This window comes from Aotus nancymaae, unplaced genomic scaffold (assembly GCF_030222135.1).
Source record: "Aotus nancymaae isolate 86718 unplaced genomic scaffold, 86718_ANA_hifiasm-v0.15.2.pri h1tg000155l, whole genome shotgun sequence".
NCBI lineage: Eukaryota > Metazoa > Chordata > Mammalia > Primates > Aotidae > Aotus > Aotus nancymaae.
The window spans coordinates 545942-564420 of record NW_026988570.1 but is presented as its reverse complement, the minus strand read 5'-3'; the positions used below and the strand labels follow the sequence as shown (position 1 = coordinate 564420).

General features: G+C 43.6%; 1 pseudogene; it reads left to right on the top strand.

Moving 5' to 3' along the window:
- The first annotated feature begins 4459 nt into the window (after nucleotides 1-4459).
- Nucleotides 4460-18248, top strand: LOC135272924 (dnaJ homolog subfamily C member 1-like; annotated as a pseudogene).
- Nucleotides 18249-18479: the final 231 nt, after the last annotated feature.

The window sequence follows — 18479 nt, the reverse complement described above, 5'->3', positions numbered from 1 at the left end:
CATTTGCCCTAGGTGGTTTGCCCATCTGTAAAGTGGGTGGGGCAGGAGTTCTCACTTCATGGGGTCCCAGGAGGCCTGCAGTGTCCCTGAGAGGCACCAGCCTGCTTCTGGGGCAGAGCAGTTTGTGCCCCTGAGGCACCGTTGAGCCTCTTTCCCTGCTGTTAGGTATTGCTCTCTCCCTCCTGTGTTTGCTTTTTCAGACTCTAAAAGTAATAAGTGTTCCCATACTGGGCATCTCTAAGGAGGTCAGGAAGTGTCTACCAAATCTGCCAGAAATGACCACGAAGCAGTTCAATCTTCCTGATCCCTAGGCCCTTCTAGAGAACACAACTGCCATTCTCTAAGCAGCACCCACGCAGACCAGCCTCTTCCCCAGAGTAAGAGCTGGCATGTAGCAGACACTGTGCTGGTACTGGAGGTGGCATTTCACATTTCCCTCTCAGAAAACTCCTAGGAGAGGACACTAGCATCCTCATTTTACAAATGAGGAAACTGAGGCACAGCAAGATTCAGTAATGTGTTCAAGATGGCAGAGCCAGTATTGCAACTCAGTCTGATTCCAGAGCTTAAATCCTGCTGTAGAGCTGGGCAGACTATGGTTGCCCTTCTCCCCTTCTTTGCTGGTGTCCGCTTCAGCTGACCATATTACTACTAGTTGTGAAAAAGACCTTCCCTTCCCTCCCTTGCAATGAGGTGTGGCTATGTGATTAAGCTACAGTCAAGAAACGCAAAAATGCTGGGCTAAATTTTTTCCTTTTTTTGAGGTGGAGTCTCACTTTGTTGCCAGGCTATAGTTCAGTGGCACATCTTGGCTCACTGCAACCTCCGCCTCCCAGGTCCAAGTGATTCCCCTGCCTCAGCCTCCCAAGTAGCTGCAATTACAGGCACGTGCCACCACATCCGGTTAACTTTTTGTATTTCAGTAGAGACAGGGTTTCACCATGTTGGCCGGAATGGTCTCAATCTCCTGACCTTGTGATCCGCCCACCTCAGCCTCCCAAAGTTACAGGGGTGAACCACTGTGCCTGGCCTGGGCTCAACTTTTAATAAGCAGCCTTAAAATTAGGGACAAAGGATGGGATTGGTGGCTCATGCCTGTAATCCCAGCACTTTGGGAGGCAGAGGCAGGTGGATCACCTGAGGTCAGGAGTTCAAGACCAGTCTGACCAACATGGTGAAACACTGTCTCTACTAAAAATATAAAAATGAGCCAGGTGTTGTGGCTCACACCTGTAGTCCCAGCTACTTGGGAGGCTGAGGCAGGAGAATCACTTGAACCTGGGAGGCAGAGGTTGCAGTGGGCCAAGATTCTGCCACTGCACTCCAGCCTGGGTGATAGAGTGAGACTTCATCTAAAAAAATAAAATAAAATAAACTGGTGACAGAGTAGTCTTCTCTGCCCTCCCCAACCCCTTCCTGTCACCTGGAATAGTAATATGATAGCTGGCGCTTGGCCGCAATATCGGCTCACTGCAACCTCCGCCTCCTGGGTTCAAGCGATTCTCCTGCCTCAGCCTCCTGAGTAGCTGAAATTACAGGCGCCCACCGCCATGCCTGACTAATTTTTGTTTTCTTAGTAGAGACAGGCTTTTGCCATATTGGCCAGACTGGTCTCAAACTCCTGACCTCAGGTGATCCACCCACCTCGGCCTCCCGAAGTGTTGGGACTACAAGTGTGAGCCACCGCATTTCTCAGTGTCATCTATGCAACGATTCTATTTTTAATTAGAGAAGTTCATCTCAAATCTGATTTAAAACTGAAATCTTCCCCTTGCTTTTCAGTTCACAGTGACATAACCAACCAAGCCCACTGGTGTAGTGTCAGCATACCCTCCTCTAGGAATAATACTTCAGAGACAATGCCAACTTCAAGCCACAGAGACACACTTTAAAAGTGACAAGAGCACCCCCATCTCTCTGGGGCTACTGAGACGTGCCCTGAGGCAGCACTGGCGTGCCCACCCTCTGCTGATGAGCACTCACAAGGCTGACTGGAGGTCAGCAGCAGGCTGAGACTCAAGAGTCGGCCCATGCAGATAACAGCAGCGAAACGGTACACAGTAGCTGTCAGCTGGACTTCAAGTAAGCACCCTGAGGGCCAAAAAAGGACCGCCCATACTTGTGCTAGTTAGCCACAGAATAAGACAGGACAGATGACACCAACACAGCTGAGCAGGGAGTGCAGGCACCTGCATGGCCCTGAGAAAGCCACTTATCCTCTGGGTCTCAGTTCTCTGGTCTAGACAACCATTGAACAATCCTTGGCCGGCGTGATGGTACACACCTGTAATCCCAGCACTTTGGGAGGCTGAGGCAGGGGGATCGCTTGAGGCCAGGAGTTCAAGGCTGTAGTAAGTTCTGATTGCAACACTGCACTCCAGCCCAGATGAGACAGTGAGACCCCTGTCCCTGCCAAAAAAGATGAATCCTTGCTTCCCCTGCTCTCTGTCTTAAGGGTGCAAGGAAACAAGGAAGTGAAAGAACCAATGCCACGGGGCGGAGCCAAGGAAGGAAGAGCAACTGAATAATGTGCAGTGACACGGCACAAAAGGTGTCCATGGTTTGGGTTCCACTAGACACGAGGAGCATGTTCTGTTAAGATTACCGGGGGCAGAGGGCATGCGTGAAACATCCTCTCCTCAGACTCTGTAATCTGTAGTTTAGGTTTAGTAACTAACTTGTGAAGTGATCCTTCAAAGGCCAGGTTATTGCAGCAATGGGGCCTATCTAAGTAAGGTCCAACTACCCTGGGTCTCAGAATGATGAGTGGGAACTGCCTGCAGCACTGCCCAAGCAGCAGCCAGGAGTGGGCCACCAGGCCAAGGCCAGAGCTTTGTGTCCTCACCTGGGCATCTTGGCTTCAGCCATCCACAGGAGATCCATGTTGCTAGCCAGGACAGGGAGGTGGGGATAGGGGGCTGTCGCCAGGCTAGTCCCAGGGCTCCCATTGCTGAGGAGGACATCCATGATCAGCTGCAGGCTGGTCTCCCAGCGGACCGGCTCCCCTAGGAGGAGCAGCCCTTTAAAGAACAGAGGCACAGGTGAGGGCTGCAGGGCAGGAGGCAGGCCCTTAGGATGCCAGCTAGGGTGACCCACCCACACGCCCTCCACCCACAGTGCGCCCAGCTGGGCAGGGGCACAGCTCCCCAACAAGCCTAGAAGAGCCCCTTACCCATCCACCCTGGGTGCACAAGGCCCAGGGCCCAGGAAGAAGCTTCCTGAGGGCTCCCATTCTAACTTTAGTCCACTGGTACTTCGCAGAAGAGGTTATGAGACAAAACCAGCAGGTCTGACACAGTGGCTCACACCTGCAATCCCAGTACTTTGAGAGGCTGAGGCAGGTGGATCACCTGAGGTCAGGAGTTCAGGATCATCCTGGCCAACATGGTAAAAACCTATCTCTACTAAAAATACAAAAATTAGCTGGGTGTGATGGCAGGTGCCTGTAATCCCAGCTACTTGGGGGCTGAAACAGGAGAATTACTTGAGCCCAGGAGGCAGAGGTTGCAGTGAGCCAAAATCGCACCACCGCCCTCCAGACTGGGTGACAAGAGTGAAGCTCCATCTTAAAAAAAAAAAAAAAAGTATTTGACAGAATCCAAATAAATTTAGTGCAGTCTCTGCACTAAAAAGACACTCAGCAGACCAGGAATAAAAGAGAAGTATCTGAACCAGATAAAAGAGCATCTACTAAAACCCCACAATACCATGTTTACTGGTGAAAGACAGAATGCTTTCTTGCTAAGGTCAAGACAAAATAAGGGGCTGGGTGTGGTGGCTCACGCCTGTAATCCTAGCACTTTGGGAGGCCGAGGCAGGTGGATCACAAGGTCAAGAGATCGAGATCATACTGGTCAACATGGTGAAACCCCGTCTCTACTAAACATACAAAAAAATTAGCTGGACATGGTGGCGCACGCCTGTAGTCCCAGCTACTCAGGAGGCTGAGGCAGGAGAATTGCTTGAACCCAGGAGGCGGAGGTTGTGGTGAGCCGAGATTGTGCCATTGCACTCCATCCTGGGTAACAAGAGTGAAACTCCGTTTCAAAAAAAAAGAAAATAAGGATGCCTACACTTGCTTCTTTTATTCAGCATTGTACTTGAAGTGTGAGCTGGGACAATCAGGCAAGAAAAAGAAATGAGATTAAGAAAAAGAAGTAAAATTCTCTTTTTGCAGATGGCATGATTTTATATATAGAAAATCTTGAGAAATCCACACACAAAAAATTAGAACTAATAAATGAGTTTAACAAGGTTGCAGGATGCATATTAATATTACAAAAATCAGTTTTATTTTTTATACATTTACCATGAACAACCTGAAAATGAAATTAATAATTACATTCATAATTTCATCAAAAAGAATAAAATAGGAATAAATTTAACAAAAGATGTGAAAAATTTTAACTTTGAAAATTGTATAGAGACATCAAGATGGCCGCTTAGGAGGAACTCGGGAATGCAGCTCCGAGAGAAAGCACAGAGGGTGAGTGGACGCCGTATTTCCAGACTGATTTTTACTGCCCACAGACCAGGAGATTCACACGCAGAGAAGCCACACGGGTCGCCAGCGCCGCTGGTGCTGCTGGCTTGAACGGCGCAGCCGCTGGGCCGGCACCCTGAGCCAACGGCTCACTGTACAGAGTGAGAGAGTCTGAGTCCCCTATAAGCCAGCAAGGGGAGCTGAAACGGGGAGCCAGGCCAGCGCCACGAATCTCAGAGCCGCGGCTTTAGCCAACGCAGCGGCTCCGGAGGCAGATCAGATGAGACGGTGTCCCCTCTTACCCAGCAAGAAGACCTGAAACACAACTGAAACCGGGACGGTCCAGCTCTGTGGAGGAGGGGCGTTCTCCATAGGCACCCTGCTGTTCTCTACCAAGGCAATCCGCCACTACAGAGACTCCGTCACTACAGGGGCGAGCCAACATATCGGAAGCAGTTCTAACTACACCCAGAAGTTCACACGGAAGCTGGGTGGAGCCCACAGCAGCTTAGCGAAGCCTCTGCAACCTGAGTGTGACTAGGCTGCCACCTTGTGGGCAGGGAAAACAGCAACCGCACAGGGGAACATCATAAAACCGTAACTCCCTGGGACAGAACACCTGGGGGGAAGAGCAGGGGGTTTATGAGTTCTGCCACAGCAGACTTAAAATTACCAAAATCAGAAAGACAACAACTACAAAGTCAACAGGTGGATAAATCCACAAAGATGGGAAGAAACCAGCGCAAAAAGGATGAAAACACCCAAAACCAGAACACTTCTCCTCCTACAAGGGATCACAACTCCTCACCAGCAAGGGAACAAGACTGGATGGAGAATGAGTGTGATGAAATGACAGAATCAGCTTTCAGAAAGTGGATAATAAGAAACTTCCGTGAGCTAAAAGAACATGTTCTAACCCAATGCAAAGAAACTAAGAACCTTGAAAAAAGACTTGACGAAATGCTAACAAGAATGGACAACTTAGAGAGGAATATGAGTGAATTGATGGAGCTGAAAAACACAACACGAGAACTTCGTGAAGCATGCACAAGTTTCAACAGCCGAATTGACCAAGCAGAAGAAAGGATATCAGAGGTCGAAGATCAACTCAATGAAATAAAACGAGAAGGCAAGATTAGAGAAAACAGGGTAAAAAGGAATGAACAAAGTCAACAAGAAATATGGGACTATGTGAAAAGACCTAATCTACGTTTGATAGGTGTACCTGAATGTGACGAAGAGAATGCATCCAAGCTGGAAAATACTCTTCAGGATATTATCCAGGAAAACTTCCCCAACCTAACAAGGCAGGCCGAGATTCAAGTCCAGGAAATACAGAGAACACCACAAAGATACTCCTCTAGAAGAGCAACCCCAAGACACATAATCATCAGATTCACCAGGGTTGAAATGAAGGAGAAAATACTAAGGGCAGCCAGAGAGAAAGGTCGGGTTACCCACAAAGGGAAGCCCATCAGACTCACTGTAGATCTCTCAGCAGAAACCCTACAGGCCAGAAGAGAGTGGGGGCCGATATTCAACATCCTTAAGGAAAAGAACTTTCAACCCAGAATTTCGTATCCAGCCAAACTAAGCTTCATAAGTGAAGGAAAAATAAAATCCTTTGTGAACAAGCAAGAACTCAGAGAGTTCATCACCACCAGACCAGCTCTACAAGAGCTCCTGAAGGAGGCACTACACATAGAAAAGAACAACCAGTACCAGCCACTCCAAAAACACACGAAAAGGTAAAGAGCATCAACACAATGAAGAATCTGCATCAACCAAAGGGCAAAACAGCCACCTAGCACCAAAATGACAGGATTGAATTCACACATAACAATATTAACCTTAAATGTAAACGGACTAAATGCCCCAATCAAAAGACACAGACTGGCAAATTGGATAAAAAGCCAAAACCCATCAGTGTGCTGTATCCAGGAAACCCATCTCGCATGCAAGGATACACAAAGGCTCAAAATAAAGGGATGGAGGAAGATTTACCAAGCAAATGGAGAGCAAAAAAAAGCAGGAGTTGCAATTCTCATCTCTGATAAAATAGACTTTAAAGCAACAAAGATCAAAAGAGACAAAGAAGGACATTACATAATGGTAAAAGGATCAATGCAACAAGAAGAGTTAACGATCCTAAATATATATGCACCTAATACAGGAGCACCCAGATACATAAGGCAAGTTCTTAAAGACTTACAAAGAGACTTAGACTCCCACACAATAATAGTGGGAGACTTCAACACACCCTTGTCAATATTAGACAGATCAACGAGACAGAAAATTAACAAGGATATCCAGGACTTGAACTCAGACCTGGAACAAGCAAACCTAATAGACATTTACAGAACTCTCCACCCCAAATCCACAGAATATACATTCTTCTCAGCACCACATCACACCTACTCTAAAATTGACCACATAATTGGAAGTAAATCACTCCTCAGCAAATGCAAAAGAACGGAAACCATAACAAACAGTCTCTCAGACCACAGTGCAATCAAGTTAGAACTCAGAATTCAGAAACCAACCCAGAACCGCACAGCCTCATGGAAAATGAACAACTTTCTCCTGAATGTTGACTGGATAAACAATGAAATGAAGGCAGAAATAAAGACGTTCTTCGAAACCAATGAGAATGAAGACACCACATACCAGAATCTCTGGGACACATTTAAAGCAGTCTCTAGAGGAAAATATATAGCAATAAGTGCCCACATGAGAAGAAAGGAGAGATCTAAAATTGACACCCTATCGTCAAAATTGAAAGAGCTAGAGGAGCAAGATCAAAAAAACTCAAAACCTAGCAGAAGACAAGAAATAACTAAGATCAAAGCAGAATTGAAGGAGATAGAGACACGAAAAACCCTTCAAAAAATCAATAAATCCAGGAGCTGGTTTTTTGAAAAGATCAACAAAATAGACAGACCACTAGCCAGACTAATAAAAAAGAAAAGAGAGAATAATCAAATAGATGCAATAAAAAATGACAAAGGGGATATTACCACAGATTCCACAGAAATTCAAACCATCATCAGAGATTATTACAAACAACTCTATGCACATAAATTAGAAAACCTGGAGGAAATGGATAAATTCCTGGACAGCTGCCTCCTGCCAAGCCTAAACCAGGAAGAAGTCGAAACCCTGAATAGACCAATAACAAGGTCTGAAGTCGAGGCAGCAATTAAGAGCCTACCACCCAAAAAAAGCCCAGGTCCAGATGGGTTCACAGCCGAATTCTACCAGACATACAAAGAGGAACTGATACCATTCATACTGAAACTATTCCAAATAATCCAAAAAGAGGGAATCCTTCCCAAATCATTCTATGAGACCAACATCATCCTAATACCAAAACCTGGCAGAGACTCAACAAGAAAAGAAAACTACAGGCCAATATCCATGATGAACATAGATGCAAAAATCTTCAATAAAATAATGGCAAGCCGATTACAACAGCACATCAAAAAGCTTATCCACCATGATCAAGTAGGATTCATCCCGGGGATGCAAGGCTGGTTCAATATACGCAAGTCTATAAATGTAATTCACCACATAAACAGAACCAAAGACAAAAACCACATGATTATCTCAATTGATGCAGAGAAGGCCTTCGACAAAATTCAACAGCCCTTTATGCTAAAAACCCTCAATAAACTAGGTATCAATGGAACGTATCTCAAAATAATAAAAGCTATTTACGACAAACCGACAGCCAATATCATACTGAACGGGCAAAAACTGGAAGCATTCCCTTTGAAATCTGGCACTAGACAAGGATGCCCTCTCTCACCACTCCTATTCAATATAGTCCTGGAAGTTCTAGCCAGAGCAATCAGGCAAGAAAAAGAAATAAAGGGTATTCAATTAGGAAAGGAGGAAGTCAAATTGTCTCTATTTGCAGATGACATGATTGTATATCTAGGAGACCCCATCATCTCAGCCCAAAATCTCCTGAAACTGATAAGCAACTTCAGCAAAGTCTCAGGATACAAAATCAATGTGCAAAAATCACAAGCGTTCCTATACACCAATAACAGACTTAAAGAGAGCCAAATCAAGAACGAACTGCCATTCACAATTGCTACAAAGAGAATAAAATACCTAGGAATACAACTAACAAGGAATGTAAAGGACCTCTTCAAGGAGAACTACAAATCACTGCTCAACGAAATAAGAGAGGACACAAACAGATGGAGAAACATTCCATGTTCATGGTTAGGAAGAATTAATATCGTGAAAATGGCCATACTGCCCAAAGTAATATACAGATTCAATGCTATCCCCATCAAGCTACCAATGACCTTCTTCACAGAACTGGAAAAAACCACCTTAAACTTCATATGGAACCAAAAGAGAGCCCGCATAGCCAAGTCAATTCTAAGCAAAAAGAACAAAGCAGGAGGCATCACACTACCAGACATCAAACTCTACTACAAGGCTACAGTAATCAAAACAGCATGGTACTGGTACCAAAACAGAGATATAGACCAATGGAACAGAACAGAGGCGTCGGAGGCAACACAACATATCTACAACCACCTGATCTTTGACAAACCTGATAAAAACAAGCAATGGGGAAAGGATTCCCTGTTCAATAAGTGGTGTTGGGAAAACTGGCTAGCCATATGCAGAAAGCAGAAACTGGATCCCTTCCTGACACCTTACACTAAAATTGACTCCAGATGGATTAAAGACTTAAACATAAGACCTAACACCATAAAAACACTAGAAGGAAACCTAGGCAAAACCATTCAGGACATAGGCGTAGGCAAGGACTTCATGACCAAAACACCAAAAGCATTGGCAACAAAAGCCAAAATAGACAAATGGGACCTAATCAAACTCCACAGCTTCTGCACAGCAAAAGAAACAGTCAATAGAGTGAATCGGCAACCAACACAATGGGAAAAAATTTTTGCAGCCTACCCATCTGACAAAGGGCTGATATCCAGAATTTACAACGAGCTAAAAAAGATTTACAAGAAAAAAACAAACAAGCCCATTCAAAAGTGGGCGAAGGATATGAACAGATACTTTACAAAAGAAGACATACATGAGGCCAACAAGCATATGAAAAAATGCTCATCATCACTGGCCATTAGAGAAATGCAAATCAAAACTACATTGAGATACCATCTCACACCAGTTAGAATGGCAATCATTAAAAAATCTGGAGACAACAGATGCTGGAGAGGATGTGGAGAAATAGGAACACTTTTACACTGTTGGTGGGAGTGTAAATTAGTTCAACCATTGTGGAAAACAGTGTGGCGATTCCTCAAGGACCTAGAAATAGAAATTCCATTTGACCCAGCAATCCCATTACTGGGCATATATCCAAAGGATTATAAATCGTTCTACTATAAGGACACATGCACACGAATGTTCATAGCAGCACAGTTTACAATAGCAAAGACCTGGAACCAACCCAAATGCCCATCGATGATAGACTGGACAGGAAAAATGTGGCACATATACACCATGGAATATTATGCAGCCATTAAAAACGAGGAGTTCGCGTCCTTTGTAGGGACATGGATGAACCTGGAAACCATCATTCTCAGCAAACTGACACAAGAACACAAAATCAAACACCACATGTTCTCACTCATAGGCGGGTGTTGAACAAGGAGAACACATGGACACAGGGAGGGGAGCACTATACATGGGGGTCTGTTGTGGGGGAGTGGGGGGGACAGCGGGGGGGTGGGGAATTGGGGAGGGATAGCATGGGGAGAAATGCCAGATATGGGTGAAGGGGAGGAAGGCAGCAAATCACACTGCCACGTATGCACCTAAGCAACAACCTTGCATGTTTTTCACATGTACCCCAAAACCTAAAATGCAATAAATAAAAAAAAAAAAAAAAGAAAAAAAAAAATGTATCAAGTTAGAAGAAACTTGGAGCTAGGCATAGAAGAGAAGAGTTTAAAAAAAAAAAAAAAAAAAAAAAAAGAAAATTGTATAACATTGTTGAAAGAAATTGAAGTCTTATTTTTTTTTTTAATCTTTTTTTTCCTTTCAATGTTATCCAAAAATTTTTTTAATGAGGTGTCTCTATGTTGGTCAGGCTGGTCTCATACTCCTGACCTCAGGTGAGCCACCTGCCTTGACCACCCAAAGTGTTGGGATTACAGGTGTGAGCCACCTTGCCCAGCTGAAGTCTAATTTAATTTGGAACTCTTAAGTCTTCCTGATCTTCGATTTGGCAGAGGATTCTTAGATATGATACCAAAGGCACAAGCAACCAAAAACTTCAAAATTTAAAAAAATAGATAATTGGACCTCAGCAAAATTAAAAACTTTTGTGAGTCAAAGGACACTATCAGGAAAGTGAAAAGGCAACTCAAAGAAAGGGAGAACTTATTTGCACATTTTATATCTGATAAATACATGTACCCAGAGCACATCAGGAATCTTACAACTCTGGCCAGGCATAGTAGCTCAAACCTATAATGCCAACACTTTGGGAGGCTGAGGCAGGCAGATCACCTGAGGTCAGGAGTTTAAGACCAGCCTGGCCAACATGGTGAAGCCCTGTCTCTACTAAAAATACAAAAAATTAGCTGTGCATGGTGGTGTGTGCCTGTAGTCTCAGCTACTTGGGAGGCTAAGAAAGGAGAATCTCTTGAACCCAGGAGGGGGAGGTTGCAGTGAGCCGAGATCGTGCCACTGTACTCCTGCTTGGCAACAGAGAGAGACTCCGTCTCAGAAACCAACCAACCAACCAACCAAAAAATCAGTTAACAGAGAAAAACAAGATAAAACAAAAATAAGACAAATCTACATGTAGATCTCCTAGACATTGTTAAACGAAGAAAGAGCTGGCTATAGAATGAGACATGCGATATACGACTTATATAAAGAAAAAATAATTGCCACCAGACCAGGCTCTTTCTGTGGATCTACATTCATATGTATAAAGGTATTGTGGTTCTTGAGTGCAGCTGCTCCATTCCACTAATAAATTCTTCATCTAATGTCAATCTCAGATGGTCTTAGGGTTTCCTTCCAGGTTGCAGAAAGGAAGGACTTTTATCTTATAACACTGTTAGCATAAATGTCATTTTCCCTGCTGATTGTAATACTCAGTGGTAAAATATCCTCCAGTGAAGAAAGATTCAATTTCTGGAAATTTTAGGTTTAAAAAATGACCTGTTGGCATAGTGAAAGTAGTGTCTTTTTTTTTTTTTTTTTTTTTTTTTGAGACAGGGTCTCACTCCGACATCCAGGCTAGAGTGCAGTGGTTTGATCTTGGCTCACTGCAACCTCCTCCTCCCAGCTTCAAGTGATTCTCCTGCCGCAGCCTCCTGAGTAGCTGGGATTACAGGTGCCCACCACCATGCCCGGCTACTTTTTGTATTTTTAGTAGAAAGGGGGTTTCACCCTGTTGAACAGGCTGGTCTTAAGCTCCTGACTTTAGGTGATCCACCCACTTTGGCCTCCCAAAGTGCTAGGATTACAGATGTGAGCCACCACGCCTTGCCTTGAAAGTAGTATCTTTTAAGAGGCAGCCTCATATAACAGAACTACCATTGAGCTAGAAGCAGTCCAGGGATGTGAGTTCTCATCCTGATGCTGCTGCTGAGCAGATGGGTATTTTGTAGCAATCCATTTAATCTCTCTGGGCCTCAGTTTCTTTGTTAATTACATTAATGGAATGGACAGATTGCTGAGCATCTTTCAGGCCTAAGATCCAATGAACCCTGTTCATTCACATGGAGCTTACATGGAAGTTTCACTCAGCCTTCAGTAGGTGCATGGAAAGTAAGATTTTTGCTTTTATGTTTTGAAACAGGTGACAACCAAAGCCAAGCAACTGAAGGATTCAGTGACCTGCTCCCCAGGTGAGTTCACACTTCCTCTACTTCTTTAGTCTAAAGTGGTATCTTCTAAATTAATCCCTTTTTATAATAACTTCTTTAAATATAAGCATCTGGAAGTTTTGCCTAATGAACTCTAAATCTGGTCGTATCTCTAAAAGTGGTTGAAATACAGGCACCAGCAAGCCAGTCCAGCCCTGCACATACTGGTGCAGAGAAGAGATATTTAATTAATAAGTTTAAAGAAGTGTAAAGATCTTCTTCTCTAGTATTTGTGGGAACAGGGAACACAGGAGAAAGCCCTGTGTTCTGCACTCCATGCAAATGCTGTGCGCACACAGTTTCCCCACACTGTCCAACCCCTTCACCACCGCACTCACAGAGCTACCCTTTGGGATAGATGACAAACAGCTTTCCTGAGCGTTTGTCTTTCTCAAAATCACTTTCCTCCAAGATTAACTGGAATTTTGTTAGAGTCTCAATATTCTTTGTTCAGGAAGTAAGAAAATGCCTCAGAAACTTTCCAACCAAACTCAAATACAGGTCCCAGGGAGAGTAATGCAGATGAAGAAGCCAGTGATTAGCAAACCCAGAGATCTCAAAAAGCCATCCCAGCTGGGCGTGGTGGCACAAGTATAGTTTCAACTCCTCTAGAGGCTGAAGTGGGAGGATCACTTCAGCCCAGGAGTTCAAAACCAGACTGGGCAACATAGTGAAACCCCTATTTCTGAAAAGTAAGTATAAAAATATAATAATTTTTTAAAAAGAATTCAACTTGGAGCTCTCCAGGCTTTGTCAAAGAGGACATTTCCAGATTTCTTTTTCTGCCAATGAAGATATTTCTGTGGGCATGGAGACAGGGACAGGGCAACGGGATGTTATATGACAGAAGCCTACTTCAAGACATTCTCCAAAATCATACCATTGAAAAGACAGTGCAGTTCAGAGTAATTAACTGACATAGATCTTCCTGAATCTTTGGTGGAGGGATCAGAAGTATGAAGACATTAGGAAATGTGGAGTTGAGCATTTAAGCACATCTCTGAGGTGACACTTGTGGTTTAGAGAAGGTATCAGAAGCAGCTTCCAACAAAAAGCAGATCCAGCATCAGGACAGAGAGGAAAAGAAGCAAATCTGATGCGATATTTGGCCACATCCAAACATCCTGTGGCTCCTCTAAAAGCACCATAAGGTCTTTGTCACAAATGTGTATTCATTAAACTCTGTGTTTTACTTTGTTTTTTTAATAAGCTTTAAGAAACCAAAGAATTTTGAAATAAAAGTGTTTCTTCTGATTATGTTCACAAATTAATGAAGAATCCCTAAGCAGTGTGATCCATTAAAGCCACAAAGCTGTGCTTCTGAAATATTGTTAGAAATCTAAAATTGTTTCCTAAGATTGTGCATGCCTTTCAAAGACTTTGATATGAGTGGTTTGGAAAACACAACTGGCTTAATAGGCTAGCACAAGGGAAAATGACCTTCTACAGATAAGAACACAGCCAGATGCAGCTATTCAGCTGTTTCTTATGAGAGTTGTTTTAGTGAGCATGGAAAGAAATGTTCACTAATAGAAACTCAAAAAATATACAGATAAAAGGAAGAAAATAACAATCACATGTAACCAACATGGCCAGCAGGACACTACATGTGGGTAGATGGATCTTTGTAGGTCATCTTTTCCAACTGTGATGGCCATTCAAAGTCAGGTGCCAAAATAAACTGAATTCCAAGACAGGCCGTTGAGTATTTATCCAGTATTAAGCAATTTTTTAATCTCATTGTTTTTAATGTTAGTATTTTCATGATAATGTTTCATTTCACATAATGATGTTTTTAGATTTTTTTATCCTTAATTTGATTTTTTATATGTGTTTTATAATATGGAGTGGTAGATATAATTGAATAAGTAAATATGCATATATTAGAATCAAATAAAATGTTTTATTGATGAAGTACATAATCAAAAAATATGGAGGAGATAATGATTATGAAATGCTGTTTGTTTGCAGTAGCAAAAGACTGGGACCTGGAACTATTTAAATAAGTCATGACATATGCATTCAGTGGATTACTACACAGCCACTAAATCAGTGTGAATCTGCATGAGCTAATAAGAATAACCTTTAAGGAAGTTGTTGCCATTATTAACATAAGAAATGAGGAGGCAAATGCAGCTACATAGGGTATGCAAGACTCATTCTCTTTCTGGATGTTCACACACTCACACCCAAACTCATTTTTGCCTCTTAGAAAATGACCAGGAACCCAGACTAAGAAAGCAGACCACGAACCCAGTCTAAGCCACGTTTTTTCATTGTATTCCTTTTTGTAGTTTTTACATTTTTTAAAATCGTGTAGGATTTTTTTTTGTTTGTTTTTTTGAGACAGAGTCTCACTGTGTCACCCAGGTTGGTGTGCAATGGCCCTATCCTGGCTCACTGCAACCTTGCCTCCCAGGTTCAAGTGATTCTCCAGTCTCAGCCTCCCAAGTAGCTGTGATTACAGGCATCTGCCATCATGCCTGGTTAATTTTTGTATTTTTGTAGAGACAGGGTTTCACCTTGTTGGACAGGCTGTTCTCGAACTCCTGACCTCAGGTGATCTCCCCGCCTTGGCCTCCCAATGTGCTGGGATTACAGGTGTGAGCTACCATGTCCAGCTGGATCTTTGTTTTTTCTTTTTTGAGATGGAGTCTCACTGTCACCTAGGCTGGAGTGCAGTGTCACGATCTTAGCTCTCTGTAACCTCTGCCTCCTGGGTTCAAGCAATTCTCTGCCTCAGCCTCCCGAGTATCTGGGATTACAGACACATGCTACCATGTGTGGCTAATTTTTTTTTTTTTTTTGTATTTTTAGTAGAGACAGGGTTTCACCATCTTGGCCAGGCTAGTCTTGAACTCCTGACTTTGTGATCCACCTGCCTCCACCTCCCAAAGTGCCACCATGCCTGGCCTTCTATCTCAGCTCACATCAACCTCCACCTCCTGGATTCAAGTGATTCTCCTGCCTCAGCCTTCTGAGTAGCTGGGATTACAGGCTCCTGCCACCACACCTGGCTAATTTTTGTATTTTTAGTAGAGAAGAGGTTTCTCCATGTTGGAGGCTGGTCTCAAAATCCGGACCTCAGGTGATCCGCCCCCCTCAGCCTCTCAAAATGCTGGGATTACAGGCTGAGCCACCACACCTGGCCAATTTTGGTTTTTATTAAATAAAAGCTAGTATATAAAAAAGGAAGCATTACTGTAAAAAATGAAATAAAATATTGGCTCCTTTTTTATGTGTTTTGTTTTGTTTTGAGACAGAGCAAGACTCTGTAGCCAAGGCTGGAGTGCAAGGGCACAATCTCGGCTAACTGCAGCCTCCACCTCCTGGGTTCAAGCAATTTTCATGTCTCAGCCACCCAAGGAGCTGGGATTACAGGCATGCACCACCACATCAGGCTAATTTTTTGTATTTTTAGTAGAGACTGGGTTTTGCCATGTTGCCCAAGCTGGTCTCGAACTCCTAGCCTCAAGTGATCCACCAGTCACAGCCTCCCAAAGTCCTGGAATTACAGGCATGAACCACTGCACCCAGCTTAAAATATTGTCATTTTGTAGCTAAATTTTCATATACATTTATAATTATTTCCATAGGAGAACCGCCTCTAAGTAAAATTATAGCATCACAAGTAAATATATTTTGAAGGTTCACCTCCATCTGACAAATTGTTCTTTAAAAAGGCTTGACCTGTGCTGTCTAATATGGTAGCCACTTACCTCATATAGCTATTTATGTTAAAGTTTAAATTAGTTAAACTTAAGTAAGGTTAAAAACTTTATTCCTCAGTGCTATACCAAGTGGTTTATGTACTAGCATCACAGCATGTTTCACTGGACAGCTCTGGCCTGGGCCAGTTTCTGCTCCCACTCCCGGTGTCGAAATGTATCCATTTTCCTACATCTTTGCCAGCACTGGGCATTGTCATACTTTCTAATCATTGCCAATTTAGTAATTGAAAAGTGGTGATTTATTGTTTCAGCTCTGTAATACTCATCAGCTGTTGTTGTAGTTCTTCCTTTGTGAGCTGTGTTCTTTGTTCTTATACTGAGTTGTAACTCCTACTGTATTGAGGATAGCAATGCTCTGTCATCTATTCTGTCCTATTACAAGGTTTAAAACTTTTAATATTAATTATTATTACCTTTAGAGACAAGATCTCACTCTGTTGCCCAGGCTGGAATGCAGTGGCTTGATCATAGCTTTCTGCAGCCTCAAACTCCTGGGCTGAAGCAGTCCTCCATCCTTAGCCTTCCAAGTAGCTAGGACTACAGGTGTATACCACCATGCCCAGTTAATAAATGTCTTAATAAAATTTTTCTTTTCCATGTTTAAAAATTCTTACTGTAGCTGCCAATACAGTATAATTTACTCATACACTTGCCTTCCGGGGGCAGCACAGTATAAGGTTTGACCAGTTGATTTTTGTTTTGCCAGTGGAGCCAGTGAATCCTTCCTTTTTTTCTTTTTTCTGAGACGGAGTTTTGCTCTTGTTACCCAGGCTGGAGTGCAATGGCCCAATCTCGGCTCACTGCAACCTCCGCCTCCTGGGTTCAAGCACTTCTCCTGTCTCAGCCTCCTGAATAGCTGGAATTACAGGTGTCTGCCACCATGCCCAGCTAATTTTTGTACTTTTAGTAGAGACAGGGATTCATCATGTTGGCCGCTGATCTCAAACTTCTGACCTCAGGTGATCCACCCACCTCAGCCTCCCAAAGTGCTGGCATTACAGGTGTGAGCCACTGTGCATGGCTGAATCCTTCCTTGTACTGAATAGCAGGTTATTCCTTCTCAAAAAGATGTTTGCATTCTTGTTCACAATCTGATTCTTTACGTACCCATTATTCCTCAGAGTAGAGAAAGGGAAAAAGAGTTGGAATCAGAAGTGGGTTCAGATCCCATTCTAGTGCTTTCTGAGCCTTCTTTTCCTAATCTGTAACATTAGGGTAATGATCCCTATGTTTCTAGAATAGTGTGGAAATGAAATTAAACCATGTATGCAAAATGCGTAGTGTGCCCAGCAGCTGCTATTCCCACCATCTCCTAAATTCACCTTGCCCTTCACCTCTGTGTGGCACACCCCTCTTTCCTAGGAATGGTTAGACTCTCCAAACTCAAATTGACAGTTCAGAATTCCAGGCCCATCAAAACGGCCGCCTTGCCCAATAACATCATCACCCAGTGAGAGGACACAGAGGGGTTGGCAGCAGAGGAGGAGCAGGAGGAGGACTCCAGAGAGCAGGAGATGGGGGACACTGAGGCCCGGCCTCAGAGGTGGAAGCCAGCCAAGCTGCTGGAGGCCACGGAGAAGCTGGAGCCAGAGGAGAAGACCAGAGGAAGACGGCAGAAGGACATTGATGCAGCAGAATAAAATGAATCCAGCGACGAGGAGAGCCAGAAAAAGGAGAGAGCTCGGGCTGCAGAGGAACCATGGACTCAGAATCAACAGAAACTTCTGGAACTGGCATTGCAGCAGTATCCAAAGGGATCCTCTGATAGCTGGGACAAAATAGCCACCAGATGTGTCCCATCCAATAGCAAGGTGAGTGACAGGCAAAGAGGCCTCCACATGGGTGTTAGAATCCCACCGGAGGGGCAGCAGCTTGTCTGCCTGTCACTTTTTCCCTCTTATTCCTATCTACTGACATCTGTCCCATAATCTCTTATTTCCCAGTTATCCTCCAGTATATTTCTCCCTAGAGCATGTGAATCTGTGCACTCAGGTGGTTTATGTGTGCAGTTGAGCTCAAGATTCTAAGTTTCATCATCACACAGAACAAGATTCTAATTTCATCATCACACAGGTGGTTATAGAAACTTAACCCACCACACTTGCCTACCTTCTTGAGAACTCGTCCACTCAGGCTGGGCTTTAAGGGCACATGGGAGGCTCAGCTGGTGCCACCTCACTGTGAAATGTGGCAGCTGGGGAGGGTCAGGATGGGAAGTTCCCTTGAACCAGGCTGAGGGTTTATAAATCACAAGACCCATTGGCTGTGCAGCAAATCTTTGACCAAAAGGATAGCTGGTGTAGATGGTATTGCTGTGATCAAATTTGATTCCACCATGTAAATAACTGTGGACTCAGTGGGTGCAAACAATGGCTGCACAGA